The 18,291-nt window shown below is 38.2% G+C and overlaps 1 protein-coding gene across 5 annotated transcripts in view; it reads left to right on the forward strand.

Moving 5' to 3' along the window:
• Positions 1 to 18,291, forward strand: part of gab3 (GRB2 associated binding protein 3) — a 99,387-nt gene that overhangs the window by 3,806 nt on the left and 77,290 nt on the right. The window contains exon 2 of one of the 5 annotated variants that reach the window (XM_069892947.1): positions 9,685 to 9,855. The exons of the other annotated variants lie outside the window; for them this stretch is intronic. The gene's annotated coding sequence lies outside the window, so the exon portion shown is untranslated. The remainder of the gene's footprint in view (positions 1 to 9,684; positions 9,856 to 18,291) is intronic. 5 annotated transcript variants of the gene reach the window in all.

An 18,291-nucleotide genomic window follows, 5' to 3' on the forward strand; every position in this document is an offset into this window, starting at 1 on the left:
TCGAATGTGGAAGGAAACTGGAGCACTTGGAGGTAACAATTGAACCCAAGTCACTGGAAATACGAGCCAGCATCTCCTCAAGCTGTGCCACCTTGCTGTCCATGCTTTTGTGCCATCCTTCAACTCTGTTCTGACATTAATTCAAAGCTCATCTTATATGTAAACAGTGCACAGATTTGTTCCAGGAAGGGCCAGATTGACTTTCACTTCAATATGAATATGGAAAGTTCAAACTTCCTCGGAAGTCCTTACTGGTGTTATTTAGACAGTGTTCTGAAACTGACCACCAGCTTCTTGCATTTTCTCAGAAATTACCGTGGAGAGTTTTGTTGAACTTGCACCAGGCTTGATCTGACCCGTTCGCAAGTTATAAATTTAATGGAGTTATTTGCTAAGTAAGAGATGTAACCCAGGTAAATATTAACTTAAAAATAACAAAATATTAAGTACACATCGAAGTACATCCTTTCACATATTGAGTTCCAGTCCCTCCGATCCCTTCTAACCCTTTTACTAATTATTTTAAATTTATGCCCTTAATTTTAAAGCCTCTGCTATTCCTATTTATTTATTTTTTTTGGTCCTCATGATTTTATACACCTCAATAATCTCACTTCAGCTTGCTTTAATGTTGAGAAAATTATACCAGCCTTTGTAATTTTCCCTCATAGCTAAACTTTTCCAGCTTTGTAAATTTCCCTCTGAACCTTCTTTTGTGCAATTGCATCTTTTTGTCATGCAGTGGTCAAAACTGTAGACAGTAGTCTATAGAGCTGTGGTCTAACTTCTGTTTAAAACATTTCAAGCTTAATTCCTGCAACAATAATAATAATAATAAATGAACATATCTCTCATGCTTTATAACTTCCTTCTCAATCTGCTGACTAAGTATCTGTTGACATTATGGAGTCCATTTATTCATTATTCTCTGGCCATTTGGCAATCCTCAATCTCCACTATCCGCCACCTACCAAATGCATCCTTCCCATTTCCCTGAATTGTATTCCATTGACCACTTTGCTTCTCATCTGAACAAACCATTTAATCAGCCATCTATAATTTTTCTCCTCACTACCAACCACATGAGCTATTTCTGTATCATTTGTAAACTTTTTTTGAGTGCTATATTTAAGTCTCAATCATTTATATACATTAGAGAAGCTAAAGGACCATGTACTAAACCCTGTAGAGCCCTTGATAATTGCCTTCCACCTGTTCAACCTTCATAGTTTACCTCTTGCCACTACTAATTTTGGTTGGAATCTGCCACACCCGCTGAATTCCAAGTCACGACATCATTTTGATCAGCCTGCCATACGGGATCTAGTCTCGAAAGTGTGCAGACGCTGTAGTTATAGTAAAAACACAGGAAAAAACCCTACAAATATTAGAGGAGTTCAGTGGGTCTTGCGGTGTCTATAGGAGGTAAAGATATATTACCAATGTTTCAGGCCTGAGCTTGTCTTCAAGGTAAGATCTATTTGCTTTCCCCTTTTAATTTTACCCTTAGACTCATCATTTTACATTTTCTGAATAGTAAGCTAATGATATCTGATATAAGCTTCCATTTTTTGTGATATGCACTTTGTCGTCCAGGAGAATCTGCTTGTGAGAACATAGTTACACTTAGACCACTGAACCTCCTTATTTTCTGTCTCACACTGCACTGAACTTCCAGTCCACATCTGCTGAATCATTTTCCAGTCTAATTAAATAGCTCACACTCCAATTTAGAATATTCACATTTATTTTATTTTTGTCCTTTAAAGTTCAAATTTCTTATCAGCTGGCTGTCCATGTACAACCAGATGAAACAGCATATCTCAGGACCACGATACACACACAGTACCGAATAATCTCAATATACATGAAGATTTAATATAAATTGAGCACACTGTATATAAATATTCCATAACAATGCCAAATCTCTCCCACTGATACTCCTTCCATCTGCCAAGATTTTTTTTTTCTCTCTGAAACGGAATTCAGAATTGGAGCAACCAGCCCCCACATCTATTGCCACCCACATTCCTTGTCATTCCCATCACATGAATTTCTTATGGATTTTACAGTAAACATGTATTTATGCATTCACGTACACTTTGTAAAGACTGTCTTTACAATGATATAGAAATTAGAAGCATCCATTGCTGTTTCACTGCAGGATATATATCTTACATATGCATTATGTGGCCTAATTTAATTTCTGACCATCACTGTACCTTTTACTTTTATTGTATAATTTGTTTTTTCAAGCTTTTCAGTTTGATGCAAGGACATTTCTCATCCATTAATGCTCCGCTCTCACCATTATGGTTTCATGGAGCTATCTTCTAGCTGGAGCCAATTCTAGAAGACATGAAAACTGGTGAGGAGATATGGAAGCAATGTCTTCTGAGCAGATAATTGAGGCATACATGACATTTGTAAGACCACCGAGTTTGTCAGATTTACAGATTTTCCTGCACCTCATCTAAGTGACTCATTGACGTGAGCAAGTGAAGAAGACTAGTTTGGATACCACTGAAATCAATGTTAACAGATTAATTATTCCCACCAGATACTACCTCTCTGAAATTTGTAATCGCTGATGTTAATTAAAACCTGCATGCTTCCTCCTGTTCATTTGACTCAGCAGAATAAAATTTTCACCATGTTGGCCTGGTTACATGTGGGTCCTACCTTTCCTTTTGTGTTCACTGGCAGCATACTTGACTGATAGTTTAATGGAAATAATAGGTTAGTTCTTAGCACTACGTCGTCCTCCCATGAGTTCAAACAGGGACTAAAATCCCTCAATATTGAAGGGTTTTCTGACTTGCAAAATAAATCTTCCATGCCACAAAACATTTCGGTATAACGACAACATGAACCTTGTGATTAAATGAGAAATACAGCATTGCTGGTTGAATTGACCATGCAAACAATAACTCTGAAGTACATTCATATCTTTATTCTGTACTGTCATTTATTGTGTCATCTCCAGCCAATTTTGGCAGAATAAGAAAATATTAGAACTGATCCTTAATAATAGGGGTAATTAAAAACTCCCGATATTCCGTGAGATGACTCTCTTATCCAGAGACTAGTCTTCGTGTTTGTTGATTTTGTGTTTTGTGTATTCTTTTATTAATTGGTGTACAGCACTTTGGACCAACATTCCGTTGTGTTTACAATGTACTATATAAATAATATTCAATTCGATTTAAATTATGGAAAAAATGCCTTAGGCTGAGAATATATCCAAGTACAATTTAAAATCATCATTTTAATTTATCCTTCTTGAGCTCTAAGTTTGATCTACTCTTTATACGAGGAGACTGCCATTGTCTTGTGAGGTAAGATGTTGGAAAAGGATTTGCCCCTCAGATTTGGAACGTTTCCACTATGCACACATCAAGGACTAATATGCTGTGTGTTTCAAAGCAGTTAAATGCCTCAGTACTCTGATGACGTCAATAAACATTATTTCAAATCTCAACCTCTTGCTGTGTTAATCACCTACAAGCCCATGTATTGCAATTTTTGTTTTTTTTCTTGAATATAGGGGTAGGAGTCAGATGAAATGTAAATTTAATTCTTCGGCATGATGTGAGATGCTATAAGGCAAATAGAAGCATTAACAACTCATTTTAAAATTACATGTATGGAAATGTCATTTTTTTTACATCCAAATTGGCCCTACAGACTGTGCTATTTGGTTTCCCTGTAAATAATATCAGGAAATTGGCCAAAAAGATATTAAAAATGGTAAAGGAACGTTTACACCCAGAAAGCTGCATTTGATCAACCCCAACCCTTCCCAAAATGTCTACAACATTCAAGGATTTTCTGAACAGCAATCTGCCCTTATGAACAGCATAAGCCCTTATGGCAGCCAGACACCAGGTAACATTTTGACTGCCAATGTGCGAGACAGAGGCTGCAGGGTGAAAAAAAGTCAGTGGATGAAGAGATCATGCATTCTCCTCAGGGAGATAGGATGCAGATGGAAGGTGCAGTGTCAAAAAAGGAAAGGCAGGAAAACAATTGGGGCTCCTTTAGGAAGAGCCTGGAAGGAGGTGATTCTAGTTGCCTCCTACAGGCGTGAGAACCCCTAATCATAAGAGCAAAGTCAAATGTCACGACCTTACAAATCATGAGCTGTAGATCATGTACATCTGTAGGCCACCTGAGTCAATCAATCAGGGGATTATTCATGCAAGACATGTTATTGATCAATATAGATGGTTCTGAAGAGGAGTTTGTGAGTCATCCAGGCTGATTGCTGATAACCTGTCATATTTTTAGATTGTAATATGGAGAGGGTTACTCCATTCATCAGCCCCTGATAACACATGCCATTAATGCCTTGCTCCTCTGGTCTACTGGGAGATGAGGCTACTGGTGTTCTGTTGGATAACCCTAGTTCAAGGTTTTCCCTTCCATTTGTTCTGCTTCCTCTTGGTTTTCTTTACCCTGTGCCTCAGGTCTCTCAGACTCTTATATTTTTTGGCTCTACTCCTTTGGCATCAGCTACAATATTGTTAGATTTCAAGATGTAGCAATCAACTATGATGTCTCCATGCCATGGGATGTACATTACGTGGAACCCCTAGGCTGATTCAAACACTACAATCTCATCTTTAGTATTTTGTTGATGCAACAATTATCAGCACTGGTAAGACAAAGCAGGGAATTAAGATTGTAACCCTTGAACCACATGATCCATTGTTCTGGGTAATATTGGCAGGAGAATTGTCTGGTATTTCAGTCTCCTTGGGAATGAACAAACCTTATGCATAAACAACACAGGATCCATCACTACCTCAGGAAAGGTTTAGTGGGATATGGGCCAAATGCAGGCAAATAGGGCTTGCTCATTTGGCATGAATGAGTTGGGCTGAAGGGCTTGATTCCATAGTATGAAATGCTATGACTCTATGTCCTGCACAAGTGAGAAGCCAGCAATGTTGTCAAATCCCATGCCATGTGTTCTGACTGAAATCAAAATATATTAAATTGTTTAATTGTGAATGCAATATATGGATGAATTCTCTGATGGAGCAGTGAAAGCAGCACCATTCAGCTGCAGCCACTTGGAAAGATCCCGTGGTAAAGTCATTAAAAGTCAAGGTTGGCATGACCCTCATAAAGAGAGCAGCTGTATGCAAAACCCCAGCTTCATTTGTTAAGGGTAGAAATGATCATTGAAGAAATAGTGTGAGAAATGCCAGGCATTCTAACATGCTTGATCCAAATTCCAAAGGATGCAATTTCGCCTGGTAATGTTTGTCAATGCAAGCTCACCCTGGTTAAATTGCTTTCATGCACAAATTATGTCCTAACTAAAAGATTCCATTTATTGTCATGTAATAAAAATGGTCCAATATTACATGAATGGGGTTGACACAGTTGGCTTAGCATTAACAACTCATTTTAAAATTACATGTATGGAAATGTCATTTTTTTTACATCCAAATTGGCCCTACATACTGTACTAGCACCTAATTGGTTTCCCTGTAAATAATATCAGGAAATTGGCCAAAAAGATATTAAAAATGGTAAAGGAACGTTTACACCCAGAAAGCTACATTTGATCAACCCCAACCCTTCCCAAAATGTCTGCAACATCCAAGAATTTTCTGAACAGCAATCTGCCCTTATGAACAGCATAAGCCCAGTTGGTGTAAATGCCTTTACACGCCAGCGATTGAAACTGGGATTCAAATCTTGTCCAGTCTGGATGTATGTTCTCCCCATGTCTGTAATGGGTTTTTCCCAGGGGCTCCGGTTTCCTCCACCGTTCAGAATGTACCAGGGTGTGGGTTAATTAGGTGTAAATTGAGAGGCACAGACTCATGGGGCGAAATGGCCTGTTACCATGCTGCATGTCTAAATTTAAGCATTCAAATTTAATTACAAAATTTAAATTTAAGATTGTTTTTTCATCCGCATTCACTATCAGCAGAAATTGCCTGAAGCGCTTCTTATAGTCAAAGGAAGAGAAGCAAAAGAGAGTTCCCCTCAGAGTCACCATGATCCATGAATTCGGCTCCAGTGGTCCCGCTGCCCCTACAGCCTCACAGAGTCCAGTCCAAACCATCAGCAGCCCGAGCTCCAGATCTGATCCTCCAACACAATCAGGAATCCTTCAGCACCCTTGGCATCCTTTCGCACCCCAGTTCCGAGGTACCATTCAGCCAGTCTTGAGTCAATCTCCAGCAGTCCACAGCCTGGTATGAATCCCTTGACCACATCGCCAGCAGCCCAATACCTGCATGGGTTTCTTGTCTTGATTCACCAACAGCCCGCCACCTGCACGTTCTTCAGCCTCAGACTAATCTGCCATCATGGTCGTCTCTCCTGCTTCTCCTTTTCAAACAGGAGGCAGTCTCCCACTTTTCTGGTGCCCTGCACCAGTCCTCTGCTTCTCCAGAGTTTGTAGCCCCTTGTGGCTGTTACTGGTCATCAGAGCTGCCATCTTGGTCGCAGACCCCGCTGTTGTAGTATTTTTAAATAAAACTATCGTTGGCACCAGTTACAGGCTGTTTAGAGCCTGAATGGAGCTGATGGCAATCGGACTAGGCAGTTGTACCCGGCGGGAGCACAGTGAGTCTGCCCCCTGCGCTCTGCGGGTCTGCGCCAGTAGCTGAGCTGCTGTTACAGCTGCTCCACCAGCACTGCAATTTTTTCCAATGTCTTGCCAATGTCATTGGCCATTTTTTACTGTTTAGATGTTAGCTCATTTTGATAGGTCAAAGTTTGAAGGGTTTACAATTTTGCCAATTTTCTGGTTTTCTTTTTGGCCATGAAGTTCACTCCTGTTGACGTAGTTTTATAGATGTTGATCATAAATGAGAAATTCTATTTTTGAGACTCGGTATGAAGGTACTGTTTGATTACTTAACAATGGGTCTCAGGGCAAACTCCAATCCTATAGATGGCCAACATAATACTTTATTTCCATCAGGGAATTCTAGGTCTGTCTCCCCATCTCAAGTCAAGGCACCAGAGTAAATTCTGGCATATATACTGCTGCTGTGGATGAGATCCACATAGTCAATTCATACCAGTTGTCAGATCTAGGGTCATGTACAAAATGTGAAAAAAAATGCTGCATTATTTACTGTATTCCATATACAGTAAAACCACAGGCATCTGGAATTCAAGCAACAAGCAAAAAAATTGACGAAAATAAATTTTTAAAAGTAAAATAAATAAGAATAAAATAACAGGTAAAAATACAAGGTTTAAAATTGTAAATGTTCTCTGAAGTAACGCGTAAACATCTGGTGAAGAAGGGAGCAAATATTCAATCAGAGGAGTGCCTTGGTTGTGCTTTGCTCATAGGAGCTGTTTGAATGAAGTCATGTGAATCAGCAATGGCTTCACCCAGTGGTTGATCACTATTGGGGTGACTTAAAGTTTTCTTATCCTTGCTTAGTAAGAGTTGTCCTGGTCAGAGGCTTTATCTGTAAACTTGAGAGAGGGGAGTTTAATTATCTATAATGTTATTGTTTGTCTTTCGGGTGGTTCTGTGGAGGGGGAGGAACCTGCAGATGTACTGATAGTTAAATGTATTCAAGGATTTTTACTGAAAATAAAGTAAAATGCTTGGTATATTAGTTAGACCTTGTAAGAGTAAGGCTCAAGCAACTGGAAAATACCAGGTGCAAGATACCTGGTGCAAGATACCAGGAGTTTTGCTGCATCTCAGTAATGCTTCAAAATATTTTAAATTTAAATACGTTGATAGTCTGAAGGTGATTTCCCAATTTTGCCTCTGCAGCAAGGATGACAGACAAAATAACACTTCAGCACAGACCAGATGGGCTGAAGGGCCTGTTTCTGTGCTGTCACCTTCTATGGTTCACAGCATTAGTGAAGAATATTCATTGGCCATGACGTTATAGTAATAGAAGCAGCTCAAAAACAACTGAAGATACTTTTAACATTTTTTAATTTGTACTCCAAACCATAAGATTTTCAGACTATTCTAAACTAGTGACTCATGACTGCCCTAAATTTGGAATGTGACAATATAATTTTTCAAGGCAACATGGGGATGAAAGAAAATTGGAGTGTTCTCATGTAAGATTTTATCTATTTTATTCCATGTGCATTTTGAGTTGGAAACTAATGTTTGTGATGGAATTGAACTGTGATTTTACTGTGTGGTTAATCATTTTTTTTGTGCTTGACCACTCAAGTTTATTCTGATCCAGGCCTGATGACCGCAACAGTTGAGAATTGATTTCTATTGAATTGTCCCAATTATTTAATTTTCGAAACATTTTTAAATTTGTAATTTAAAAAAATGTAGATGTACAGCACAGTAACAGGTCCTTCCGGCCCATGATCCTGTGCCACCCAAATAGCCCAATTAACCCCCCAACCCTGCATGTTTTGAAGGGGAAATGGGGGCACTTGGAGTAAATGCACGCAGAGATGTGAGAATATACATTCTCCTTACAGACGACATCGGATTCGAACCAGGGTCGTTGATGCCATAATAGTGTGGTGCTAACTCAGCACTAACCATGCTGCTCCTTTATTTAACCCCCTTCTTTTTAACTCCAATGCGTAGCTATAAATTTAATTAACTTCAATTAGTTGTGGAAAATAAAGGTAAGATCGTAAAATCGCAGATTTTATCACATTGTAACTGAAGTCATCAACTCGTTAGCATTTACCAGCAAAGTTTTGAAGACAGATTTTCTGTGATCATTAATTGAAAAAGATTTGTTTCTAATTTGAGGACCGCTGTAGTAGCACTAAGCTGATTGAAACATCACGTAAATACGTAAAGTGGAGTGGTTGCCACACTGTTGATGACTTTATTGCATTTATGATGAAAGTGGGATCATGGGGTGATAGCCTTTGTCACCAACAAGAGTTTGAAGAGTGGGAGCAAGAGGTGAAAGGAAAACTATGTTCAATCACAAATGATTGCAAAAGGTTACAGGGCCTAGTTTATCATTTTGGGGAGGTGAACCTCAGAGACAATCATTCTCACTGCTGATGCCTCCTAACAAGCTGGATTATATGACAGTATTTTTACTTTCAAATTTCACCATATAAACTGCTCATAAGTCCAAATCACTGAGAAGTTGATGCTCTGTGTCTGAACTTGCATCATATACTTTAGGCAAATGCTAACTGCAGTGTGTCCTCCAATTCACTGCAGTGTCTGTAGATGGTGTCTTCTACACAGGATGAACTGCTATTTTTTTAATTAGTCCCATATATTTAGGTATATAAGTCAACCTTTGAAAGACTAAAAAAATCAGGTGTCGTCTTATAAGTCAGATAGATAAGTTCAACAAAACAAAACACTCAACATAGATTCAGTGTATAAGATGACCCTGGAAGTACCTCCCCACTGCCGGCGCTGCCATGCCACAACACCTCCCCACCACCACCATAACCCACTCAGACAATTTACAATTGTAGAGCCCGAGGTCCCTGCTTCTGCCCGGGAGCCAACACGTAGCTGGGGATCCTGCACCGAGGACACTTGGGTAGCAAGGTAACTTCTTCAATGCAGACGGGGCCGCACCCGATGTTGAGAATGGAGTCGCTGTCGCCAACTCCGGCTACAGCTGATGCTGAAGACTTAGACCCAGCACCATTTAGCCTCTTCCCAGCCAGAAGCAAAGTTTTTTTTTTAAACTTTTTTTCACTTGCTTGCTTAATTTGCAGATTTGTTACTTGGCGATTGGGGTGTTGTAACAACGTTTGGGTTGTTGCTGGGAGGCCTGGACACCAATCTCCAGCATGTTCCTTGCAGAAAATTGAGGGTCATCTTATCTGCCCGATATATGATAAAAGCATGAAAATGAAGCTGAAAATGGGGACCTGACTTATCTGAAGGTCAACTTGTACTCCAAAATATACAGTAATTTGTAATTTAAATTTTTGTTTGGATAACTTATTTATGTGAATGATGTCCTTTGTTTCTGATAATGGTTATTTATATAATCAATGGGGAATTACTCCATTTAGAGTCATAACTTTAAGCGAAATGGAACACTTTCTGAGGAAAGCGTCTGTGCATAAATGAATGAACGGTTCAACTACAATACATCTAACTCATTTGTGGGCAGGCTTGGATCCCTTGGACCTACAGTACCTTTGAAATTGTATGGACAAATTTCGATTTGCCTTTATTGATTTGCTCATGGGTGTGGATGCTAGTTGCAAGAACACAATTAATGTCCTTCATGAGTTCATTCCTGAGGCAGGGAGTCATTTTAGTCGGCAGTTTAGAATTAATTACCTTGAGGGTCTAGATTTACCTCTAGGCCAGCCCAAATCAAGGTGCTAGATTTAGACTTTCTTTCCCTTCAGATATTATCAGGGACATATTTCGAGTAGATTCCAAAGAAGCATTGTCTAAAATCAGAAGGCAAGGGTTCAATGTAAGGGATAAGGGGGTTAGAGGGAATCTGAGGAGAATTATTTTTCATTCAGGTTGGTGGGAACCTCAAACACTTCATGGAGTGGAGGCTGGTACCCTCATAGCATTATGAAGTATTTAGTCAAGAACATGAATTGCCAAGGCCTACACCTAATGATAATAATAGATTGATCAGAATGGATACCTGACGCCCACCTGGACCTGGATGGCCAAAGAGCTTATTTCTGTGCTCTCTGGTCAGCAAATCAGATGGGTTTTTACCATCGTCAGTAGTTTTATGTTTACTATTATTGAAGCCATTTAAACTTGCCCTTTTTTGACTAAATTCAAAGATAAACTCCGGAGATAAAACAATGGGCAGCGCCTTTTGCAATTCACCCAAGTAACAAGGAAACTTTAATTCCTTATGTTTGAATAGGATATAATTGTTTGGTTCAGTATAAATATAATAGAAAGTTTATTCTGGCTCTATTCAGTCCCAAGATAAGTTGTTTGCTGTGGATTAAACACAATCACTAAAATAAAGGGATCTCAACCTCAACTACAGATTCATGAATGTCTGAAAATCTTGTCTGATTGAATTGAAGATAAAATATGGATTTGTGCATTTTATATTACATTTTCATAAATTTTATTGTTTCAAGAACACTATTCCTGATATTTTGTGTCAGTACAGTTCCGATTATTTCTATGGAACATGTGCCTCAAAAAATATTTTGCATCAATAATATCATGGTTTAAACAATGCATATGGTTGAAATAGATTAGGTTGAAGTTCCTTAATTTGCAACAGTTCTCTTTAATGCAGTTCCCTATAAGTTAAATTATTCAGTGGTTAAAACAATACTTTTACTTGGAATTGGTTTCCCATAATAACTGAAATTAGAAACCGAAAAAATTGTATACCTGAGAAGACTTTGTGTGGATTGTTAATCTGTACTGTTTTCACTTTAAGATGGGATTGTCCATCAGTGACAAATGTCTGTTATATCCCCCCAAACCTCAAAGCTGCTTGCCAAGTTTCTGACCGTTTACTAAATGTGCTTTGGCACCGTAACTTATGGTTTCCAGTAAATCAGGAGGAACTCCTCAAAGCAGTTCCAGTTTGAAGGGCCTATCACTTAGTTTCTCATTTTAAGAAACATGGCACCTGCATTTTAAAAGGAAGTCACATTGTATGCAGCTGGCATACAAAAAAAATAGTATTTTGTATATTATTATTCTGAATGTTTTATGAAGATTTTTAACCCTTTGTCACCCTACATTGTTGGAAAAGGCAGCGGTTTCGAAGATGATTTTTGTTTTAACTTCCGTTTTCCATTTTAATTTGCTCCATTCTATCCTTAATCTTGCTGGATTCTGACTTCAAGGAGAATGGAGATCTCCAATACGACTCCCAACAAAATATCATGAATGTTGGCTTCCTACATTTTTCATTCTCTTTTGCAAATGCTCACCTTTATGTGGCTCAGCATGGTCCAAAGTTTAGCCACTGTGTATCTTCACATACATTGTCCACTTAAAAACAATTCTTCACTTCACTCGCATTTATTCTCAAGAGTTTGATCTTCAATGGCACAGGAATCTTAGTCTTGCAACTCACCTTCTGGTAACTCGTCAATAGACAGGATTTTATTTTAGCAAGATATAGGGTTAAAACTACCAACACATTCTCTCTCCCACAAAAACAAATGCAGACAAAAGATTAAGAGGAAAGGGCTATGGGAGGTTCCTTTTTCAGTAAAAGGAATTCAAAACATGTTTTTCTTCTTTTTTTAAAAACTTTTAAGTACTGATGCAGTTATCTGGAGTTTGGGGCTGCCTAATTCTCAGTATTCGACATGTCCACTTTCTGATTATGGAGTGATTACAATCACTGACAAAAGTCACACTTACATGAGTCACATTAGAACATTTGGAAGTTTAAAAGGAGCATATTTGATGTTAGCGCTGATAAACAAATACGCCACTTTAGGAATTCCATGATGGCTATTCTGAAGTCTTATAATTCTTTAAGCAGATTTCTTCTTGTGTTTCTCATGGATTGTTTATTTTTCAGGAAGAGAATGAAGTTCATCAATAGGAGTTGTTACAAAAAAGTAGGCCAATTCAATATACTGGTATTTGTTTAACATGAAGAGCAACTTGGAGATATATGTATAGGGAGAGAGAGAAAGAGAGCCCTGCTCACATTATGAAATATCCCATTGCAGAAGTGAACGAAATTGAATTAATACCAAACAACCTGGGATATTCTAGAACAGCATCAAAAAGGTTATTTTTATGAATCTCCTGAAAGAAGAGAGCGAGGAGGAGAGATTTAAGGATGAAATTTCAGATGGGTGCTTCATTCTCAGAGATGAAAATATATTGCAAGGTTCGTATCATCTTGGACTTCTGTGCATTGAGTACTTGCACATAATCAGTGAGATATTGGCCAGCACCGCAGGGAATTACGGACAGCTGGGAGAAATCACCAGAGCCAAGGGCAGCAACAGAACACAATGCAAAGAGCCACAGATTCAAAATATTGCTTGAAATTCATTCCAACAGCTCTTCAATCCACTTTCTCTGGACAGTCTTATCCTGCTCATATTTCTCTTGCAACCAACTTTACAAGTTTTCCATGAATTTCCACCAACCTTCTATCTCACTTGCCTTCAAGCATATCTTGGATTAACCAAATAGTCGGTTAGTCTTTCTTCTTTATAATTTTTTTTCTATCTCTATCAAAGTGGAACATTTTGAATTTTTCAACTGTTGTTGAATTATGGATCTTACAGAGCATTTTCCTGCTCTATGGCTAATCATCTAATGAGGCAAGATGGAAAGATTGCCAATAGTTTGATTCTTGGTTGGCACCTTAACAGAAATCAATAGGAGAGTTGAAATTAGCAATGACCCTTAGTGAACAGTGGAGAAGAAATCCCATCTGTGGCCTGCACTGGAAAGTGCCGAAGAGTTCACAGGTATGAGCAAACAGTGAAATCATTAAGACTTGGTGATGGGCAACACTGACTGTCTGAATTTCAGAAATTGAGCCATGACATCTTTTAGGGAAATCTTTCAACACACCCAAGTGTAAACAGTTAACTTGTTTAGGTGGAGTGCATCACTCTTTCCTGTGTTACCTGCATGAATATTTATGAGATTTTTTTTTAAAATTTCATTATTTCAATGATGGCATTAGTTTCTTCATATTCACCAATGGTCAACAGTGGTGCAGCTATTTCTTGATGCTGCCTCACTGCTTCATATAACATCCTGGTCTTTCATTCCATTTGTATGGAGTTTACATATTGTTGCTCTGACCAGATGGAGCTTCCACAGGTGTTTCAGCTTCTTTGCATATTTCAAAGACTTGTTGATTGTTAGATAATTTGTCTACTGGTGCAGGTGGATGGTGGCAGGATGAATTGAAAGCCAAGTGAGCAAGCACAGCCTTCTGGGGAAATAAGTGGGAGAACAGAAGAGATGAGATTGCTCAAAGAGCCAGTATAAACTCAAATAGCCTCCACATTACAAGAAAATATGAAACTATGAAAGGAAAATTACTGGGATTGCAGAATTTTGCTGCATATTGCTGGTGACAAGTTCCATTTTTTTTGGATTTTGAGATTTCAAAGTTTGGTTCAGAGTACAATTACTATGTTGATAACTTCTAAACTGGAGCACCTTTGGCAGTTTTCAACGTACACGTGATTATAAAAGCACAAATTAAAATAAAGAGGAGGTTGCACACACAATGCTGACCAAGAAGCCTGGTCAGTCTTGGATAACGTTGTTAATATTGCTGTCCCCAGTTGTTGAGTTTAGTCTATGTAAATGATGGTGCCTTCAAAGACAGAATGAGTCGTTCAGATCTGGAATAGTAGTCTTAATTACATGCGATACAGTGTTGCCAGATGCACAAGGCATTCCTGTGAAGTGAATAAATGCAAAAGTTACAAACCTTTGCAGTGGCTTAATTTTACCATGGATAAATTTTTGAAAAAGCAATACCTGTACAACAGAAGTAAAATAAATTTAGCCTACAGTTTTGTGTTTACTTTGTTTAGAAATGTGCAACGTTTTTTCGCAACCATCCAAGTTTTTCCTGCTTATCTGCACAGAGTTACGCCTTCTTGGATATGAAGGCATGAGTAGGGAGTATCTCTCATCCTCGTGAAGGGCTTGTAAGAGATTTGAGAAATAGCACAGATATGACATTTCTCTATAATAATTAGTACATTGGGAGTTTATGCTCATGTTTGTGTAACATGCACCAGTCCAAAATGGCATTTCAAAAAACATGAGAAAATAAATTCTTGTACATGCTTCTGATCCCAGATTCTGACCAAGAATTTTAAACAAGTCAACCATTAGATGTGAGAGCCTCAAATCTTCTATAAAAAAAAAAATTGGCCTGCAATTCCTCCCAAAAGTTGCCAGATCCATTTAAAGTCAGCTGTTTCTATCAGAGTTAAATGGGCTTCAAGTGTGTATGGTTAACTCCACTAACCACTGCCTGTTTCTGATCAAATCTGCCCTAAACATTTATAGCGTGAGAAAATGCAGCTTGGAGGTGGATACCATTCCAAGGAGACTCTTGGTGTTTCTTTTTAATATTTCACTGCAAGTGTTAGAACATTTTTCTGCTGCTTTTAGCTCTGATTGATGTATTGTTCTATGTTCAAGAGACAACTTTCCAAACACTGGTATCTTTATTTTGATTTGTATTATGGAGTAGAGGAGGAAAATAAAGGTATAGAAAAGGCTATGTTGGTGATTCATAATTTTCACACTGCCGATTCCATGTGGGTTAACCAGCTAATTAAACGGGTCCGTTGCCGTTAATTATGTGAAGCATCCCATCCTGGCAGGGCAAGTTAAATTCAACTGGGCTCTGAAACTTGGTGGGGCAAGTGTCAGAGCTCAGCTTCACTAATCACCTTCTGGCGGTGTGAAAGCACAACCTGCTCTCGCATTGCCACCGCCGAAAGCAGGACCCCTCTTAAAATGCTGGGTTGCCAATTAACCAGTGCAGTGGGAAAAGCTCCCGAGTGCAGCATGCCCAGTAAGTTTTCCTGCTTCCTAGGAAGGTTGGCAGTGTGAAAGGGGCTATGGACTGGCATCACATAGGGCTACTCAACCGATAAACCTAAATGAGCTCATTCCACACAGTAGAATCTAAGGACACTGCATGATTGGTACCAAAGAAGCTCAATTAGTTAAAGCACTGCACATCTACCTCTTGACCCCCTACATCCCCAAAGACCACATTCCCTGACAAGTTCTTTCAGAAAACCAAAAGTAAATAATGTCCTTGCCATCATCCAAGTGCAGAAAGTTGAAAGGGATTGACATGAGCTCAACAAATTAAGTGCTTGAATGCAATAAGTTGCACCAAATGTTTTGCTTTTGTTTTTTATTTCTTGTATAACGTGATAACCTTCACATCAACTAACATGTTCCTAATCTGCCATTACGATGAATATCTTGCCTAAAATTTTGTTTAAATGCAAGGCAGATAAAAAGGTGATTTTTAAAAAAAAAGGTATGCCAAACTCATAAATTTTCAGGGTGTCAGCATTGATAGCAGTTACAGAAGGCTGACTAACTCACTGGGACACACCCTCCATGAGGAGAACTGTGTTGCTCGTTTCCAGGAAACAGAGTTTCAAAATTCCAAGCATTGGGTGCTGAGCTATCATATGTTCATGCAGTGGATGTAAAATGTACAATGAGCTGCTTTGGATATTATTGGGTATGTGGGTATTAACACAAGATCTGAAATAGTTGCTTCAGCCTTCAAAGGCATGAAGACCAACACACATACTCTTCATAATCTAAGCATTATTTCACACATCAAGACATATAGAACAGATTTTCCCCTCAGTCACTAAAACATCTGCATTCGTTGTAGCTCTTGGGCATTGTACTCTACCTCTGAATTTGCATTTCATTGGTTTATCGAGCTGAGTTTCAGAAACAGGATGCAACGTGCAACATTGACTATTTATGTGCACTTAGTAAACAACAATGTATTTTAGCCTCTATACTTCCCTATTGTCATTGGAGCATGATGTATTCCATTTACTATGCTATTCTTTGCAAGGAATATAAATAAAACTGTTGTAATTACTCAAAATTGTTAAAATCAGTGGAATTTGTACCCTGCCTCTGAATTGGCATTTCTTTTAAGTTTATAGACCTGAGTTCAGAAGCAGGATGCAATGAGCAATGATGACTATTTATGTGCATCTTGTAAACAACAATCAAAATATTTAAACAATTAGATTAAGGACAAACCCTTGAATCTCTGAAAGTGCATCCCAAGTGCATTCAGGATGAACTGTAATGAAAGATCAGCTAGGTTCAAACTTATCTATTTACAAAGAGTGCATCATCTTTACCAGCTGCATGGGGTATTAGAAATTAAAGCAAACAATGTTCGAAATACATAACCAAAATCTATAAAAAGATGGGTCTTGAAAGTGGAACTTAATATTACAATACAGATTTATTGACTGTATCTGAATATTAAACTCTTAATATTTATGGATCCTGAAGAAAATATTTAATTTGTATATCTCCCATCTCTGAACTATCCCAATTTCCAGCATTGATGTCTTCATGTCCATATAAAATACTGAAATATATATGGAGTATATAGTTAATACATGGTCATCTGTTTAGGATAACATCTCAACCTGAAATATTTCACCCTTATCTCTGACTCCATGCCATCTTTGCACAATAAGTCTTGGCGCAACGAAGTGAGTCTTGTATTAATTTGGCATACACGCCAAATATGAAGCTCGATCATTAAAATTAAAAAGATCAAACTTCTGCTTGGCCTGTTGCTTCAGCATCATTATGAAGCAGATTGCCCACTGCTATGTTTTGTGTTTTTGTCATCAAAGCAGTTAGGCTGACAATTAGACAATTGTAAGCCGATTGGCCCATCGAGCCAGCACTGCCATTTATTGGATCATGGCTGATCTTTCTCTTTCAATAACCCATCCCAGCCTTATCCCCATAACCCTTAACTCTCCTGCCCACAACAGCCTTATCCAACTCTCTCTTAAATCTATCCAGTAAATCCACCCCCACTACCCTCTGTGGGGAAAGATTTAAAATGACCTGCTTCCAGATCTATGCAATTAATTGACAGAGGTACTGGTAAAGGTAAGAACAATTGAAATCTTTGAAAGTCATTTATATAGGTACTTAAGTAGGAAAGATTTAGAGGGATATGGGCTGATTGTAGGCAAATAGAACAAGCTGGGCCAAAGAGCTTGCTTCCATTTTGTAAAGTTCTTTGACTCTATGGCTTTGAAAGGGGAGTTGTTAGTCTGTTTATCAGTAGATGATAACAGTTGACAGTAAAGACTCCGTGAGGGAATGCTTAATTCTGTGGAACTCAAGGGGCAGAGAGTCTGTAGAAAATGATCTCTGAGAAGACTGATAGAGGAAGTCAAGGCTTTTTACTAAGAAACAGGATATCATCAATTGCACACAGAATTATTGCAACCCCTTTTGGATTATCTTTTGTAACACTGATACTCTAATTTTTTTTAAAGATAATCTTTATCCAGATGTCATCATTTATTACCTTTGGAAGGACAATTTTTAAGAAAGATAATTAGAAGTGAATATTTTCATTTGTTTCAACTTTAATAATAATTTGATCTATTTTACTGGGAACATCAATTTTTCCTAGCATTTTGTGAGTTTTAACTACCAAGTCACAAGAATTTCTTCAGTTACCATTTAGCGATTCAAGCGATGAGAGACATTTTTAGATGTTGAAATTCCAATGAATTCCTCTCTCGTCTGATAAAAATCTGAAAAGTCCTGGAAAATTGTTCAACTCCTTTTTGCTTGTTCTTTCTGGACTTTTTGTT

This window comes from Narcine bancroftii, chromosome 8 (assembly GCF_036971445.1).
Source record: "Narcine bancroftii isolate sNarBan1 chromosome 8, sNarBan1.hap1, whole genome shotgun sequence".
Lineage (NCBI taxonomy): Eukaryota > Metazoa > Chordata > Chondrichthyes > Torpediniformes > Narcinidae > Narcine > Narcine bancroftii.